The sequence below is a fragment of the Crocuta crocuta genome, unplaced genomic scaffold (genome assembly GCF_008692635.1).
Source record: "Crocuta crocuta isolate KB4526 unplaced genomic scaffold, BGI_CrCroc_1.0 scaffold64, whole genome shotgun sequence".
Taxonomy (NCBI): domain Eukaryota; kingdom Metazoa; phylum Chordata; class Mammalia; order Carnivora; family Hyaenidae; genus Crocuta; species Crocuta crocuta.
The window spans coordinates 2,254,016-2,274,160 of NW_027530640.1; the positions used below are offsets into that span (position 1 = coordinate 2,254,016).

A 20,145-nucleotide genomic window follows, 5' to 3' on the forward strand; every position below is an offset into this window, starting at 1 on the left:
ACTGATATTTAGGAAAAGCTCCCAGTGCTCCAGTGCTGAGGGTCTCTCACCTCTCACCATCGATCCGAGGGATAACTCTTCTTTCTGACTACTTAGAAGTCTCCGATCTGCCCCAGGATTCTGACAATTTATCCTCATGCTAGGATCACCTACCCTACAGGAGTCCACCTGGGCAGAAACCATCTCAAGGCCACAGAATTCCTTTCTTTTCCGTGAGGTCCTCACCTGGCAAATGAGAAATGTATCCTTTGCTTCTAAAACTCAGGATACGTAGAAGGGAGACTTTTCAGATTTGTTCAGGCCCCATAGCCTGGCGGAGAGGGATGGGTCACTAAACGTAGAACAAGCTCTCTTTCCCCGCCCCCTCCCCCATTTTCTCTCCCTTAGCTTACTTGTGTTGCTCACAGGTTATTCAAATAATGAAGACAGCAGTTATATACTGCTCACAGGTTATTCAGCATGCTAATATTCTTAAAAGAACAACATATGATGAAATTTTAATTATCTTCTCAAAGAGAAGATTCTACAATACATTACAGTTATGAGATCCACACACTTTCTTGATGCCAGATGGAAATATGAACATGCAATTAACTAGCCACTATATACTAGTACAAATGATTTATACAAGATACAATATTATACTCTGAAAAAAGAGAAGACCAAAAATCTTCCATCTTGAAACTGTAAGGAAAATAACCCTACAGAAAATATTTTAAAATATAAATCAAATTTCAACCAATGTCAGAATGGTATACTTCTTGGTTTTTCATTAATGATGAAAAATATTTTTTCCATCATGGTAAATTAAGGCAAAATCTCGCATGTGGTAGGAAAAATTATGACAATGTAATTTATGAATAGCTGTATTCTATGAGTGTGTTAACTTGAATTTATTTTCTAAACCTACAACTAAATATTCACAATATGGTTTTACTAAAGTATTGAACGGCAAGAATTTTTTGCAAATTTCAAATGTTTTCTATTATGAAATATCTTCAAGGGCTTCAAATCTGTTGTGCTTTAACCCAACAAAGCAAAAAAGTAACCTCTGATATTTTTTTTCTAAATATCACTGAAAGCACTTTTTTATAAGCCTTCATGTTAAAACAGAACCTACTTGAGATGCCTGGGTGGCTCAGTTGGTTAAGTGTCCGACTTTAGCTCAGGTTATGATCTCACGGTTTGTGGGTTTGAGCCCCGTATCAGGTTCTGTGCTGGTAGCTCAGAGCATGAAGCCTGTTTCAGATTTTGTGTCTCCATCTCTCTCTGCCCCTCCCCCACTCATGTTCTGTCTATGTCTCAAAAATAAACTATAAAAAAAGATGTTTTTAAACAAAACAGAACCTACTCTAAGCATACAGTACTACTTTTAGGAAGACTTTGCTCATAGTTTTCTTTGAAAAATGATATTTTACAAATAAGATACTGACTACAATAGCATCCATATCCCTTCTGTTTAAGTGTTGGACTGATTCACATCCAATATAGTACACAGATAGAGGCAGAAGAGTAGAAAAACTTAGAATGAGGTTAATGATGTTCAAAGAATTTTCTTTCTTCTAATTTCAGGAATGGTCAGGTTTCGAGTAGCAGACAAGGTTAGAAAAAGAGCAACACTATAAAGAAGGGCAGGAAGAATAGAAAGTAACTGAAAAAATGTAGACCTACAAACAAAGATACTGGAGCTATTACATTTACTTCAGTCATAGTGGGCCATTCCTTTTCCTTTGGAACTCTCTGACAAATACAATGATAGATCTGAGTTCCTTCTTGAAGAACATTTATTTTTGGAAGTCAAATTGCTTTTTGATAGTAATAAGAATAAATCCTACAAGTCATTTCTCAAACTCTAGGAATTAAAGAACTCTTTAATGAGTATATACATTAAAAAGTTAACATGAAAGGATTTTTAAGCTAATGAAAATACTGTATGATACAATACTGATGTATACCTGTCATTACACACTTGTGCAAACCCAAAAAATGTACACTAGCAGAAAGCTAAGTTACAGAATTTGGTTGATAATGGTGTGTCAGTGTACATTCATCATACTTGTAACAAGTGTACCACTCTAGTAGGGGACACTGATGATGGGGGAAGTTATGCATGTATTGGGTCAGGGAATGTATGGGAAATCTCTGTACCTTCCTCTCAATTTTGTTATGAACTTATACTGCTCTAAAAGGATAAAGTCTTTATAAAAAATGTAATATAAACTTTGTTCTAATCAAAAACATTTTCAAGAATAACATCATAAACACGGTTCTGACATACCAGTTATGTTTTGTCTTAAAACATTTTAATATATCATAATCATTAAAATTTATTTATCCATGATCCATCATCTAGCCAGTCACTAAGAAAGTAGCTGTAAAGTTAGTAGGGGAGAGACTATTTGAAATAGGGCAAGAATAGTGGAAATGAACAGGGGTTGGCAAACTACACCCATTGCCTGTTTTTATAAGCAGAGTTTCGCTAGAACAAAGCCACACTCATGTGTTTATGTATTTATTATCCACGGCTGCTTTTGCACCATGGTGGCAGAGTTGTTTTTGTAATAGAGTGATTTCCATATTTTAAAATACTGATTATCTGGTTCATGACAGAAAAAGTTTGTCAGCCCTGATCTGATAGGTTCTGTACTTAGATAGAGTACCTCACAAATGTCTTGAAGAATGGGCTTCAATTTTTAAAAAATGAAAGCAGAAAGATGAAAACACAAAATCTTTGGGTGAAGCAAAAGCAGTTCTAAGACAGAAGTTTATAACAAACAGGCCTACTTCAAAAAACCAGAAAAACCTCAAATATACAACCTAACCTAACCTAGAGGGGCTAAAACAGATCAACAAATAAAATTCAAAGCTGGTAGAAAGAAGGAATTATAAAGATTAGAGCAAAAATAAATGAAATAGACACTTTAAAAAAAGATATAAAAGATCAATGAAATCAAGATCTGGTTCTTTGAAAATATAAACAAAAATTGATAAACCTATGGCCACACACATCAAGGAAAATAAAAGAGGACCCAAGTAAAAAAAAAATCAGAAATGAAAGAGGATAAATAACAACTGACACCACAGAAAAATAAAGGATTATAAGAGAGTATTATGTATATGTATATGTGCATATAACATAGTTAAGAGAATGAGATGTCAACAACCTGGACATCCCTGAAGAAACTGATAAATTCCTAGAAACATACACTCTTCCAAAACTGAATCAGGAAGAAATAGAAAACTTAAACAGACTGATTACTAGTAATAAAATTGAATCAGTATTCAAAAACTCCCAACAAAACAAAATTCAGGACCAGATACAGGTGAATTCTACTAAACATTGAAGTAGAATGTTTTTCCTCAAACTCTTCCAAAAAAAAAAAAAAAGAAGAAGGAAAACCAAATTCATTCTATCAGGCTCACTTCTCCCTGATACCAAAGTCAGACAAAGACACTACAAGGAAAGCTACAAGACAATACCTGTGATGAATATAGATGCAAAAATCTTCAGCAAAAATTGAGCAAAACAAATTCAACAATACATTTAAAAAAATCATTTGCCATGATTAAGTGAGATTTATTCCAAAGTTGTAAGGATGGTTCAGTATTTGAATATTAATCAATTTGATACATCACATTAACATGAGAAAGAATAAAAACCATATGATCATCTCAATAGACATAAAAAAGCATTTGACAAAATAACAATTATTCACAATAAAATCTCTTCAGAAAGTGGGTTTAGAGGGAACAAATCTCAACATAATAAAGGCCATATAAAAAAACAGCCATACAGCTAACATCATACTCAATGGTGGAAAACTCAAAACTCTTCCTCTAAGATTAAGAACAAGATAAAGATTTCCACTCTCACCACTTTTATTCAACATAGTACTAAAAATCCTAACTGTAGCTATCAAATAAGAAAAAGAAATAAAAGGCATTCAACTTGCAAAAGAAGGAGTAAAACGGTCACTATTTGCAGATGACATAATACTATACATAGAACCCACAAAGGTTTTAAATCAAAATGCTACAAGTGATAAATGAATTCATTAAAATTGCATGATACGAAATTAATACACAGCAATCTGTTTCATTTCTATACACTAATAATAAAGTAGCAGAAAGAGAAATTAAGAAAACAATTTCATTTATAATTGCACCAAAAAGAATCAAATACCTAGGAGTAAATTTAACCAAGGAGGTGAAAGATCTGTACTCTGAAAACTGTAAGTCACTGATAAACTGAAGATGACAAAGATTAATGGAAAGATATACCACATTCATAGATTGGAAGAATTAGTATTATCAAAGTGTCCAAATTACCCAGAGCATTCTACAGACTTAATGCAATCCCTATCTAAATATCAATGACATTTTTTACAGATACTCAACAACTAATCCTGAAATTTGTACGCAACCTCTTGAGACTGCAAATACCCAAAGCAGACTTAGGAAGAAAAAAGCTGGAAGTATCATATTCCCAGATTTCATGATATACTACAAAGTTATAGTAATCAAAAGAATATGATAATGGAACAAAAATAGACACATAGATCAATGGAAAAGAATAAAAGCCCAGAAATGAACCCACACTTATCTCGTCAATTTATTTATGACAAAGGAGGCAAGAACATACAACGGGGAAAAAGTCTTTTCAACCAATAGTGTTGGGAAACTGGACAACTACATGCAAAAGAATAAAACCAGTCCACTTTCTTATGCCATACACAAGGAGTCAGAATGGATTAAAGACTTAAATGTGAGTCCTAAAACCATAATACTCCTAAAAAGAAACCCAAGCAGTAATTTCTTAGACATCACCCTTAGCAAAATATTTATAGATGTATTTTCTCAGGCAAGGGAAATAAAAATAAAAATAAACTATTGGGACTACACCAAAATAAAAAGCTTTTACACAGCAGAGAAAAACATCAACAAAGCAAATGGTAACCCACTGAATGAGAGAAGATATCTGCAAATGATATATTTGACAGGGGTTAATATCAAAAATATATAAAGAACTTAAAATAACTCAACACCAAAAACAATCTGATTAAAAAGTGAGCAGAGGTCCTGAATAGATATTTTCCCAAAGAAAACCTATGGATGGACAAAAGATGCATGAAAAGGTGCTTAGTGTCACTAATCATCAGGGAAATGCAAATCCAAATCACAACGAGGTATCACCTCACTCCTATTGGAATGACTAGCATCAAAAAGACAAGAAATAACAAATGTTCACGAGGATGTGAAGAGACGGAACACCTGTACACTGTCAGTGGGAATGAAAATTGGTACATCCTCTGTGAAAAACAGTATGGAGGTTCCTCAAATATTAAAAATAGAAATACCATATTATCTAGTAATTCCTTTACTGGGTATTTACCCAAAGACAACAAAAACACTCATTCAAAAATAATATGTTTATTGCAGCATTATTTACAATAGTCAAAATATGGAAGCAACCCAAGTATCCATCAACAGATGAATGGATAAAGAAGAAATGGCATCTATACACAATAGAATATTACTCAACTATAAAAAAAGATCTTGCCATTTTCAATAACATGGACGGATCTAGGGACATTATGCTAAGTGAAATAAGTCAGATAAATACAAATACCATATGATTTCACTTATATGTGGAATCTAAAAATCGAATAAACTAAAAACAGACTCTTAAATAGAGAAACCAAATTGGTGGTTGCCAAAACAGAGTTGAGTCAGGGGGTGGGAAAAATTGCTGAAGGGGATTAAGAGGTAAAAACTTTTGGTTATAAAATAAATTAAGTCACAGAGAAGAAAAGTACAGCATAGGGAATATAGTCAATTACACCATAATAATGTTGTATAGTGATTACACTTATCATGGTAAGCACTGAGTAATGTATAGAATTGTAGAATTACTATTTCATGCATTGAACTTAACGTGACTTCAATAAAAACAAAAAAGTCAAACAGGAACTCACACATTTTGGTGAGGTTAAAGAAACAATGAAAGCTCAGTATAACATCTGGGAAACTACCCTCAAAAACGCTTGCATGCTCCCTGTAACAGAGGATTAGAAAATGATCTACAAATATGGTTTAAGTTAAACTGGAACAGTAAAGGATATATTACTTTTATGATCCTCTTCTCTAACAGGATTTTTTAATTATTATTAACTGCCAAATAATACTGATTGGGTTGAATCAGAGGTCTTCACTGTAGTCCTTGATACAGATAAGAACTAAATGAAAAGCTGTTTACTTCCGTGGTAGAACTATTACAGTGTTCTATCACAAATAGGAGAAGGGAAATGTTTATTCGCAGTTACACAGTCCTGGTGGGGTTTCCAAGAGTTTGGAAGATGAAATCTTATAGCTAAGGAACATGTTTATTATGCCTCAGATAAGCATCAGCTATAGCTAGTTAAATCAAGTCATACTAAATTCAGTATGATGGCAGACAGATGTTGGTAAATATTCCCAAATTGTCTTTTGCCACTCACCAGAATTTAGCCATGCTAGATAATACAAACCAACAACTCAGCCCGGATTTGGTTCTATTTATATGTTGCTGTTCTCTGGGACAAAAATATTCCTCAGATCGTCTTTAAAAAATAGATAAACTAAAGGAGACTTGTTAACATGGGAAATATGAAACCACATCCCTAGTAAACCAGAGCTTATAGAAAACACAGTAATTCACATACTACCCACATGATGACACTGAAAGAAACCTGTTAATCCTATAACTGAATTCATTTATTTGTTTATTGATTTTTACTTTTGTGTCCTTGGAACGAGGACCACTTAAAGAAGTGGTCTTTTGTGAAACAGCAGGTACTTGGAGAAACGACTGACCTGGCCATGTGGCCAACAGAGCAGTGGAGTGCAGCTAAAATCTTCAGTATCACTGACATCATCTTTAAAATTAATTGTACTAATGTTTAGCAAAGGCAAGTATAGATGAGAAATACCTCATACTGAAATAGGAGAGGATTACATTAAGAAAAAGATTCCTAGCTTGGGACTAAGAAAAAAAGACAAGTGAAGCATTATCCCAGCTTTGTTTATTTACATGTTTAGTAGATGAAAGCATCTATAAGAAATTAGCAGCCTGTGAAATTTTTCTTCAGTTCACACATTTTTCAATGCCTGGGTAGTGAACGACTATACAGAAGGTCAGTAAGTAACAATACTTGCAAGAAATGTAGTTGTGGACCTAGGTATTGTATTTCAAGTTTTGTTAGGTTTTTACTTGACTACAGCAAGATATTTCCTTAGAGTAGACCAATTTCCTTCAGGCACTGAGCCATGGTAATTGGTGAAATAGCTTTTCTTTTTCTCTCTCCCTTTTTTTCCCATAAAGCTAAAGATACACATCCAGAAGATTATAAAACTAGCATTTTATTTTGTTTATTTTGGTCTGCATTATTGCTTTTCCATCTCCATTATGAAACAACATTTATTTGGGAAGTAAAATGAAGAAAGAAGGAGGCGTATTTCAGTTTGTATATTTTTTTTCCAAAGGCAAATTTCAAAAATGTTCATCTGATCCTTTAAATCCAGGGTAGAATAGATTTTCCTATCAGTAACACACAGCTAATTTTATTTCTCTGAGAAAGGGGTTTTGGAGGCTCTCAATTTTTCCAGTGATCTTCAGCAGGCATTGAACTTCAGGAATAATGTATATTACTTTACCATGCTTTCTTATTCATATTTTTTTAAAAAGGATTTAAATATACAGTGATACTGAGGAAACAATATTGGTTCCCACCATTTGGGAAATTTTTCCTGAGTCCACTAAAATGTAATTTCCTGACCACTGTGTTATGCTAAAAAAATCAAGTCCTCTGGGTCTCAAATATCCATTTCTGTGATTTGGGTAGGACTGAGGCTAGGGAAATAAAACAGGATGGCACGATGTCAGGAATTAATGGATAATCTTGAATCCCCACTTCCACGTTCCCTCTTCATGATGATGATGAATTTGGGTCCATATAATTGTTTGTTAATACTTCCATCAGACTAGGCAAATACATGCATTTGTAGGTCCTTTTTTTTTTTTTAAGAATGAAAAGAGCTCATTTATAGGAAACTGTTACAAGTCATAATTGAAATGTTATAGTAGAACTATCTTACAATTATTTTTTTAAGATCTCAAATCACATATCCTGGATTTTTTACAACTCATTTGTGCTCTCCTTGCCGTATTTAACAAAGCCCTAAACTTCCAGATGTTTTGTTTATCTTATATGATACTCATAAAAAGCTTCCCACAAAAGATCATTATCTCTATTGTAGAGCTGAAGGCATTAATTTGTTCAAGATTACACAGTTTGCACACGGTGCAGCTGCAGGATAGGCCCTAACATTTGGTTACCAAATCTTGAGCTACTTGGCCTCTATACTCTGTTCTCTCTGCACGATTGTTTCCAAACTGGACTTAAAACTTAGATTACCATTTCTCTCTACCACAGTCTCTTGCTATTAGAATAAAAACTTTAAAACATAAACCTGTAATAAAACAAAGTTAAAATGTGATCTAAATATTCCTAATTTTGATTCACCACCCCAGTCACACGCTACAATTTTTTTTTTTTTTTTTGTAGAATGATTTTCTTTTGGAATATTTACTTTTCCAGACTTCATGTTCATAACAATTATGTGGGGGCACCTGGGTGGCTCAGTCAGTTAAGCACCCAACTTCAGCTCAGGTCATGATCTCATAGTTCGTGGGTTTGAGCCCCGCGTCGGGCTCTGTGCTGACAGCTCAAAGCCTGGAGCCTGCTTCGGATTGTGTCTCCCTCTCTCTCTGACCTTCCCCTGCTCACGCTGCCTCTCTCTCTCTCTCACAAATAAATAAAACATTTTTAAAAAACATAACAATGATATGACCCACTGTGCCTCAAATAAAGAATTCTTTCTCCTCTAGGCTTTCACAAAAAACTGTGTGTGTCACTTTCCATGTAAACCATCTTGTTTAGGTTGAAATTAGGGAGTGAAGTCACTTCAGAAACTCCCTAGGAAATACCACTGTTAGCTAAGACTGTCAAGGTAGTGTCCAAGATATTTGATGCATGTGTTTTAATAGTGGAAATCATTTGTGGGAAGAAGCCGAAAGAGTTTAGGCTGGCAACTCCTGACAAATTTACTAGGAAGTGATATGTGCTAATTTTGCCTCAAATGGCAGCTCTGGACTGCTGTTTGGCTGCTCACCTGGACGCCTATATTGCTCTTTCCCACTGGTCACACTTTCTTGGATGTGTTGTTTTCCACATATGAGACACACAGGGACTTTCTAGACGTCAAGCCTGGAAATGCCAATGTAGGTCTGGCACCTGGTCATACGCCCTCCCCAAGTGGTTTACAGAAGTATAAATGCTTCAGATTTCCATTTTGGATTTTAATTCTTCAAATATCTACTCCAAATTTCTAAGCTACTCAGTGCTCTGGTTACCAATGTGGAAACATCCTGAAAAGGAGATTCCTTAACGAGAAGAACTTTTACTACCAACATCTGATTACAAGCAACTGTCTATTTTAACGGGGGTAGAGAGAGAGAGAGACACTAACTGTGATGGATTTCACTCTTCGGCCTAGCACACACAGGAAAGCATGACGAATGGAGACAGGCTTTGAGTCTCAAAAAAAAAAAAAAAAATGACGAAAAGGCACAGTGCACGGTGTCTGAAAATTAGATTATAAGAACCCGGCTGGGGAGTAAGTGATACAATGAGGAGCTGAAAACAATTTAGTTGTAGGCACCAAGATATCACAAGGACATAACCAAAAAGAAGTTTCCATTACTGTCCCTGTGTTAAAAAAAAAAGGGGGGGGGGTGCCTGGGTGGCCCAGTCATTTAAGCGTCCAACTTTGGCACAGGGCATGATCTTACAGTTCGTGTATTCGAGCCCCACGTCAGGCTCTGTGCTGACAGCTAGCTCAGAGCCTGGAGCCTGTTTCAGATTCTGTATCTCCCTCTCTCTCTGACCCTCTCCTACTCTCTCTCTCAGAAATAAATAAAACATTAAAAATTTTTTGAACAAAAACCAAAAACACTCCTAATTTTGCTCCTAGGGGTGAGAGTGTGGTGAGCTGGGAGAGGGAAGGCTGGGGACTAAAGTCAGAAAGATGAGCTTTAGCAATCTCTGCCAGTTTGCTGGCACTGCTCAGAAGCAATCCTGTTCTCAAGGAGGAGTTAGGCAGTTACAGGCTCCATCCCTTTTCTTGATGTGTCTTAAAAATAAGACTGAATACAGAAAGCTGCAGTCAGCAGAATGCTGTGTTCAAGAGGTGGTCATGCTTAGTACATGCTCTGGGGAAATGTAGGTTAATTGTAATATTTATGAAACAAAAACTAACACAGAAGATAAGGGAAATGTTTGCAGTACTTTGTTTCTCCTGTATGATTTCTTAATCTGTATAATGAGCCCAAAGCCACATGGAAGAGACATAAAGAATAATCTAGAAGATTGAGTTAGTCCTGTGAGCTAGGGGAGGGCCACTGGATCACTCAACAGAAACTTCTCAGGCAATCTGGGGGGAGGGCTGGATAACCCACGGGCCTGGTAACAGGTGGAGGTCACCCTAATTTGCAGAGTATTGCGATCTTTGTTTCGCAGTCTGTCCCCGTGCACCAGCAAAGGAGAACAAGGCTCCAGTATGCCATCACTGCTGTGACCTAAGCTGCTTACACATACATCAATCATAGTAGAAATGTAAATAAGTCACCTTTCAAAAATAAGTGGGCCAAAAAAGAGGATAAATAGCCCTCTGAAAAATCAAGATAACCCTGAATCTATGGTGTAGCTCTGTCCACACTGAGCAAACCAGGGGAAACACTGGAAGGAACTACCCGGGACAGCAGGGAACAGAGCGTACAGAGTATACATGTCTGAGAGTATGCTGGCCAATATCCACAAGAGAGAACCAGTAACAATGCCCACCAGTGGGTAAGTGGATAAACACACCAAGACATATCCACATAACAGGATATAATGGGTTATTCACCTTAAAAATGAATTAGAACAGTGTGCAACAATACAGAGGAATTATATCATTATAGTGCTAAGAGCCTGGGTGGCTCGGTTAAGCATGCAGCTCTTAACTTTTGCTCAGATCATGATCTCACGGTTCCTGGGTTCAAGCCCCCCATTGGGGTCCCTGCTGCCAGTATGGAGCCTGCTTAGGATTCTGTCTCCTCTCTCTCTTAAAATAAATAAATGAGCATTTTAAAAAATCTTAAGTGAAAAGAATAAGTTTCACACAGTACTACAACCTTTTTAGATAATGTTTAAAAACCTGAAATAGATGCATCTCGGTGCCTTAGTTAAGTGTCAGACTTCGGCTCAGGTCATGATCTCGTGTTTTGTGAGTTCAAGCCCTGCATAGGGCTCTGTGCTGACAGCTCAGAGCCCAGAGCCTGCTTCAGATTCTGTGTCTCCCTCTCTCTCTGCCCCTCCCTTGTTTGTGCTGTCTCTCTCTTAAAAAAAATTAAACATAAAAAAATGGAAATAATAATAATAAATGGAGTATCTGTAGGTGTAATAAAAGTATCTAAAAAGAAAAGAAAATGTGGAGTCCTGGATTCAAGGTGATGGTTATATTGTGAGAGTGGAGGCAGGTGGGACAGTACCATGGATACACTCAGTTATTGTTTTGGTCCCAGAACCTTGTGTTTTTGGTGATTTTATGGGTGCATATTAAATTACTGAAGATATTTAACTAAATAAAAGCAGGGTATGGGTAGAATAATGAGATTATGTCATGAAACAAATTCTATGATTAGTATAATTGTGTGCTTCTGAGAAAAGGACAACACAAACACACACACAAATATGTGTGTCTGTGTACATGTGTATATTTGACAGACAGACAGAAACAGAGGCAAATAAAGAGACAGAGAAGAATCTCTGAAATAAACAAATGCAAACACCACAGAGTAGAGAAAAATTGCTCTGTTTTCTACTTTGAAAGTCCTAACCCACATAATTGCAAATGAGCAGCCTGTGTTTTGATACCTAATTTCACTGGGCCATGAAATGAAGTTCTAGTTTCACTGAGCCATGTAGCTCATTTGCAATCTGATGACCAGAATTTTACCAGATTTATATTTAAGATGATTTAAGAACAATATCTCCTTTCTTCATAATATGACTATGCTATATACTCTTTTAAATAATACTTGTATTTTGGCCAAAAGCAAATTATAATCAGCCTTACTATGATTAGCATCTCTGACATGCCTCTCTCTTATGACTTTATTTCCAGGCACTAAACATATTTCAATTAGATTTTTTTCCTGAAGAGCAATTAATGAGAGAACCATTAAAGTCAAATGTATTTTATTCAGAGCTCCTAAATATTTATTGATTTTCAAAAGTAATAGTTTTCAGATGAGGTGTAATTATGCTCAAATCTCAGATTTTTATTTCGCATTGGATAAGTATTAGATATGCATACATTGTCCACTTGGCAGCGTGTAATGCACTGTGGACATACTTAGTGCTCCAGAGGACAGAGGTTGCAATCCAAATGATCAGAAAGGAGACAAGAGTTATGCTACAGGAATTTGATGAAAGTTTAACAAGAAAAGTAACAAATAAATGAGGCTTCTTTTCACCTTTCTCTCTGTTTTTAATTTTTTTGAATAAAGAATACATTTACATGGTTAAAGTAAGAAAAAAAAAAAAAACTTATGCCAGAGCACTCCATGAGAGGTCTCTTTTCCATCCCTTTTCTCTCAAAATATTTTCACCCTCAAAATACTGAATGATGCAAATTTCTAATATTCTTCCATGGACATTCTATGTATAAATAGGCAAACCCATCCACACACAAATATATTATTTTTGAATGGAAATGTTTTACAACCGCCTTTTGTCATGTAACGGTATGTCTAAATCACACTTTTATATCAATATATAAAGTGTCCACAATGTTTTTTAAAGATATCTTCCACTGTGTATGTGCTTCATAATTTTATTAGTTTACTATCATGTGTATGTTACTCTATTTTGCTATTACAAAAAAAGACAAGAGAGATAATCTTGTAAGTCCATTATTTCTTGATTGCATATAAATAGGTTAAATTCTTATAATTAAAATTTACAGGCTAGGGGCACCTGGGTGGTTCAGTTGGTTACGCTTCTGACTTTGGCTGAGGTCATGATCTTATGGTTCACAGGTTTGAGCCCCACATCAGGCTTGGAGCCTGCTTCACAGATTCTGTACCTCTCTCTCTGCCCCTTCCCCGCTTGTGCTCTGTTTCTCTCTCAAAAATAAATTAAAATATTTCTTTTAAATTAAAAACATACAATTTATGGGTTAAATGTTAAATACATTTGTTAATTTTGACAGATAATTCTAAACTGTTCTCTGCAGAAGTCATATCAATTTTACACTCTTGTCAGGAATTTGTAAAAGTATCTGTTTCCAAACCCTTCATTAATAGTTTTACATCAGAATTTTCATTTCATCAGAGTTTATAGGTAAAAATGGTATCTAGTAGTTTTATTTTGCACTTTGTTATTCTAAGTATGGATCAGCATGTTTCAGGGTATTTAACAGTCACTGGTATTTCCCTTGTCAACAGTCTTCATATCCTTGAACAATTTTATTAGATGTTTTTCTTAATGATTTGTAGAACTTATATATTAGAAAAATTTGTTTTTGTGTTACAAGTTGCAAATGTTTTTCTTAGTTTATCATTTGTCTTTTATTCTTACTTATAGCACTTTTTTTCTTTATTGCCACACAATTCATATTTTATGTAGCTGAAATCACTGACCTATACCTCCGTAGGTTTCAGGTGAAACAACCTACTAGATAATGCTTTCTCAGACTTAAGACAATATAAAAATTCTAATTGTTTTTAAGCTCCTCCCCTCATTTCTTCTTTGAATAGTTATATTTTTGGTTCATTTAAGATGAATCTTCAATTCTGAAGTCATGGGGAATAGGGTATTTTAGCACAATGGTACAGAGTAACTTTTCATTTTAATGAACAGAAAACATGGTAAAAACCCATTGACTAAATATCTAATACAGCACCCATGAGAGACAGTAAAACATACATTAGAGAGAAAAGTTAAGTTTTTTCAAGAATTAGCCCTTGTGGGCTAACCTCCCCAAAGGCTCCATGGAAACTGGCTACATGTGAGTGTTTAAGCTGGTCAATCCTGGTAGAGGGCTGAGATGGTGGATCTGGGCTGCAGCCAGTGAACAATCACGTCATGCATTTGCAGTCTCAAGTCTTAGACCCCTGAGCCCTGATGCACAAAGGGAAGTTTACCATTCATGAAGGTTGAGGTGAAGAAACAGACCTGGAGGTCAACGTTCCATATTTTTTCAGCCTTGATTGTATCAAAGGAGAGAGATGATGCTACTTCTGACCATCCAAACTCCACATCCAGGGCCAAGATCACTAAGCTAGGACTGATTCTGGCCTTGCTGGACTGCAGCACACGACCACATCATGCAATGAACAAAGAAGTGAACCACAATCCTGTTGTTGCTGCTGACTCCATGGGTTCCCCCTTGCAAATGTGATCTGTGGGCTGAAGTATGTGCTGCCTGGTCATTCTCCCCTTGTTTGCTCAACCCCTCTAGCTGAGTGAAAACCTAAGTCTAGCAGGGTGGAGTCCTGGTTCTGCAGTTCCTAAACCACAAAACTTTGACAAAGTTATTTAGCTTCTCTGTGCTTCAGTTTCCTCACCCGTACAGTGGATTAATGATAGCAACCAACCTCACACCACTGTATTGATGATTTAATGAGAAAACCCACTTATAGTGGGTTTAAGAGTTACCTATAACATACTAAATGCTCCATAAGTATTAACTTTTATTAAAATATTTGGGTGCTATAAATAATCTGCTGGTAGACAAGAAAAGTAGTTAAAATACAATGTAAAAAAAGTGCTGTGATAGAGGAATAACTTATTTGTTCTGGGGCAGAAAGTAGGGTTGGGTTTAGCAGCCTGGGCTTTTTATTTAAGGGAGAGACAATTTACATTTAAACTACACTTTAGTGTTGTAAATTTTTAAAGGATTTTTGTTTATTTCCTTAACATTTATTCATTTTTGAGAGACAGAGAGAGACAAAGCATGAGTGGCAGGGTGGGGAGAGAAAGGGAGGCACACAATCCGAAGCAGGCTCCAGACTCTGACCTGTCAACACAGAACCCGATGCAGGGCTCAAACTCACTAACTGTGAGATAACGACCTGAGCTGAAGTTGAACACTCAACTGACTGAGCCACCCAAGAGCCCCAAGGATTCTTTTTTAAAGTTTATTTAATTTTGAGACAGAGAGAGAGAAAGAAAGAGGCAGAGAGAGAAGGAAAGAGAGAGATCCCCAAGGAGGCTCCACACTGTCAGTGCAGAGCCCAAAGCTGGGATTGAACTCATGAACTGTGAGATCATGACCTGAGCTGAAATCAAGAGTTGGACACTTAACCAACTGAACCACCCAGGCTCCCCCCAAAAGGATTTTAAAAGGATAGTGTTGTGATTTCTAATCTGATGACCTAAAAGGTTTTATGTGTCCAGTATTTACAATCCCCCTATTTAAATGCCAATCTTAATATGTATTTTTCCTTTTAGAAAACAGTCAATCTATTAATTATTTACTTTAAAGTTAATACAGTTTTGGTAATATGAGTGAAAGAAAGCACTTTTCAGCTTGGGACAGAAGATTATTTTCCATGGTTTATCAAAGCAGAGTTGGAACAGCAACTAAAGATACTGTGCCAATGAGTTTCATGAGTTTCATGAGCATGAATATATATTTTTGTCACAAATCTCAAACAACGAAATGCTGTGGTAATGGAACAAAGCTGAAGACTCTTCAAATAAATTGCAAACAACTATTTGACATATAAAGAGCCATTGAAGGGAAACTTTCCAATTCAATGATGCTATTTTCCTGCCTTCCATTTAAGCCAGGAAAGAATAAGCAGCTCAAAGAATGTTAAAGAAGGTATAGTGTGGAAGAGGGGGGTCATGCCAGGACATCTGGCATCTACCTGTGCTTTCTCCAAGTGGACTGAAATTCAGAATAGCATCTTTCATTATAAAAAGAAAACTGCTGGGCACTTCTAATATAAGCTTTCATATACTAGTGATGTGCGCTACCTCCCTTCTTCATTTAAATTAAATGGTTATTTGGATGGATGAATGTTTGAATAAAGTAACTGAAAAAAACATTCTCTTCTGATGTGAAGAAATAGTTGATTCCAACAAGAGATCATTTCTCCGCTGTATGACAGAATTAGGAAAAGATTTTGGAGCCAAAGTAGCCCAGGAGAAATACAACTTGACTTCAGTAGACCTGGGAGGCTTAACTGAATCTGGGACCCTAAGTGAATGAAGAGGGGAAATAACAGATTCTCCCTTAGAGAGAAGACAGCCGCATACATGCGTGGGTGTGCACCCCACCCCCACCCCCACCCACACACAAGAAGTGAATACTCCTTTCTGCTTTGGGCTCAGATTGTCAGGTAAGCAAATCCACCCAACCAATGATATAAAATGAAAAGAAGCCTCAAGACAGATATTGAGTCATGCATTTCAGACACTAAATCAGGAGATGAATGCCAGCCCATCATTTTTTTTCCACTTTATTATAAACTATGTATGTCCAAACTTAAATTTTCAGCAGGACAAGCCTTTCAGGCTAAGATTTTAGTTAAGAAGACATCCCAATGAACAAGCAGAAGACAGTTCTTTCTTTTAAATAGACAGGGAAGGTCCCTGACCTTAGAAGTATTACCTGCAGATGACCAAGAGGAACAATGACACAAAGATCTAAAAATGCCAAATTGCACTTCACATTTATGCTCTTTGTCTCTGAATGGCAACCGGAGCAAAATAAGATTGTTAAGAAAATGAAAAAAAGAAAGTCAGATAAAGGAAAAATTCCCATAATACGGAACACTGGACTCTTTCCAAACACAATTTTAACTCTGGCCCCATATTTTACCTTCTTGGACATTCAACCCAAGTCAAGGAAATTAACTCATTATACATCCTACTCCCAATTACTCAACACATATTTTTTAGGAGCCTGCAATATAGCAGAGCAGTTCCAGGCTCTGGGATACAGCAATATACAAGACAGAGTTTGTGCCCTCAAGGATCTTACCCAATGGTCAACAAATAGATATACACCAAAACAAAACAAAACAGAACAAAAAACAGTAACACAATTTTTTAAAGTTAATAAGCTCACTTTGCTGTTAATGCTGCCACCATTTCCCCAAATCACTTGGATTCAAAATGCTGGTTACCTTTATTCCTTATTTTTTTTTCTCTTTTTTTGAGAGAGAGGGAGAGAGAGAGAACCCCAGGATGGGTCCACAATGTCAACAGAGCCTGATGAGGGACTGGAACTCATGAACCATGAGATCATGACACAAGCAAAAGTTGGATGCTTAACAGACTGCGCCACCCAGATGCCCCTTTATTATTTCCAAACAGACCCAGTAACTTAAAGATTGAAAAAAACTATTTCTTTAGAGAATGTCATTGCTGTATGAATAGAAATAGAATATGTGCTACAAGAGACACAGAAAGGGCATCATTTTCATGTAAATCTTCCAGTACTACTACAGTTTATGCTCACATCGTAATCCACATAGAAATCTAAAATATCCTACCTTTGACAGTTGGTCAGAAGTAATTGCTATAGTTACAATTTTATTTAGGGCAATTACTAACTTTAAATTCATGTCAACATTTTGCACTGACACTGTATAAACTGCACATAAACTGACTAATTCAAAGCTGTTGCTGAGGACAGCAATAGTTTACAGTCTTTCCAGATACATTACACTAACAATTCTATTAAATAGTTTTATGTAAGGAAATACCACTTGATATTTTACATAAAAGAATACCATTACTTAAAGAAAATTGATAATAGTTACTTTTAAGACATATCCAAATAAATAGGACTTATACACAAAGTAAAGACTTCATGAAACCTTTAGTTTTCAAATTCTAATCACCACTTCTTCCAATTCTGCCATTCCCCACCGATCCCAAATATTAAATCACATAATTCTTTCTGGGCAATGGCTAAGTGGATTTGGCTGCCTGGGCAGGAAGTAAGGAAGGAGAGGACTGGACTCAGGCTCTGGGTGGTGCCTACATTACATCAACAGCCCCCTTTCCTAAAGAACATAGACAAGTGTGAATAAAGAGTTGCACTGTCCCTCTCCAAACTCTGCCTTGGCTCTATATGTTGTTTTGATGAAATGTGATGTAGAAAAGGCTCATTCTATTTTCAACTAAGAAGAAATACATTGTATGATGATTAATGGAAATGTCACAACCACTTTCATCAGTCAGTGGCTGTGCCTTCGCACCTACAATCAACCCCTGTCTTTGCTCCTAAGTTCACAACACTTGCATCTCATTTGGATAGTTATTTCAGAAGTCAAAAGTGAAGCCAAGTGACAAAAGGTTGAGTCATAGAATAACCCCAAAAGAAGCCAGGAAGGAAAATACAAGAAGTAGCAAGGACACAGCAATATAACCCAGACCTTATGCAGGTCCCCAAATTGCTGGTTCAATTCCTGTGCTCCCTTAGATAATTTCCCCATCTTCCAAGAATTTTTCTAAACCTTTCCAAAACAGGCAGACTCTCGTTATCAAAACTGTATTTAAGCAGCACAAACTACATTGACATTCTTCTTCCTAAGAGTTTTAGAGAGAATTTATGGGGTTTTTAAAATAATTAACCACATTTTATTACCTTGTCTTTTGGAGGAGCATGAAATTAAGTCATAATGATACAAAATATATAAAATTATAAAGATTATTTTAAAGCAGAACTAGAAAGGCAGTGGGGCAAATATAAAACGTAGATTGATACATGTCCCCTAGTTTCATGCAATTATGATTTCTGGTGTGGAAACCACAGCATAGAACCCCATGCCTCTACCTCCTGTCCAATAAAACAGCTGATATTCTGTATTCCGATGTTTGTCTTCCGTAATTATATTTCAGATTTTACCTTTTTCCCATTGTTTTTTCCTACAAAGAAGGATAAAACTTTACAACCAAGCAACGAAAAGTAAGCCGCAAAGACTGCCTTTTGTAAAGAGAAAGAATGGAAGACTTAAGTATGTACACTAAAAGATGATTTTAGTTACTAAAGGTAAATGGGTCTACATAAACTTGCACCAATTTCTTCAAGGGAAGCAATTATAAGATACACTTGACACTTTTAGTGTACATAACTTAAAAACTACTTCCACGTACGATCAAAGCAAGCAGAGAGAATAGAGTTCCAATTTACTGAATTTCCCATGTAAGTTCAGATTCACATTTATCTATCTCAGATAAGCCAGAGTGCCAAAAATAAATTTGTGGAAGAAATTTTTTCTAAACTTTCAGTAGATAAGAACGCTTATGTCACAAAAAATTAGAATAAATATACTATTTATCTTTAGAAAACTATCTTAATGGGAATAAATTGTTTTAGGTAGTAATTCTAAAGATAAGCATTATATTTCAATACTAATATAAGTATCAACATTATTGTAAGTATCCATGTTAGGAAAGCTAGACACCTTTAGTAGCTTCTTGAATTTTGTAATAGTGATGAAACTTTTGAGCACATGTAAATTTAACAAGTGACTTTATTCTATTGGAGGAATGCTTATGGAGTGTACATTTCAAAATTATGTTCAATTCACCTTCAATATTATAATCACATTACAGAAAATTATTAATTTTTTGATGTCTTTATTTGAGAAAGCTATTCTTTCACAGAATACCTGTTGTGATATTTCCAAATTCTCTCTGAGTCAAACATTCTTTTTTTTTTAATTTGGCAGCCACCAAGAAACAATATTCACTAAAAAACCCAAATATTTATTTTATAATATAGGACAGAGTGCCAACTTCTAATGCACCGTTTAACATAGGACACTGTACTTCACTCAGAATTTTAATCTTTGATACAATTTTGAAGTAAAATGGAAAATGACTTTATTAAGGAAAAAATATAAATGGCTGGATTACTCCCATTTCCAATGCAACAGAGAAACTGAGATAACATACCCCTTGTAAAATGCTCATCAGCTCTTTCCAAATCAAGCCCATTAAATACACAAGCCAAGAGGTGCACCTGGGTGGTTCAGTC

General features: G+C 35.8%; 1 protein-coding gene across 1 annotated transcript in view; it reads right to left on the reverse strand.

Moving 5' to 3' along the window:
- Window positions 1-20,145, reverse strand: part of FBN2 (fibrillin 2) — a 255,390-nt gene that overhangs the window by 151,141 nt on the left and 84,104 nt on the right. The gene's annotated exons all lie outside the window — the stretch shown is intronic.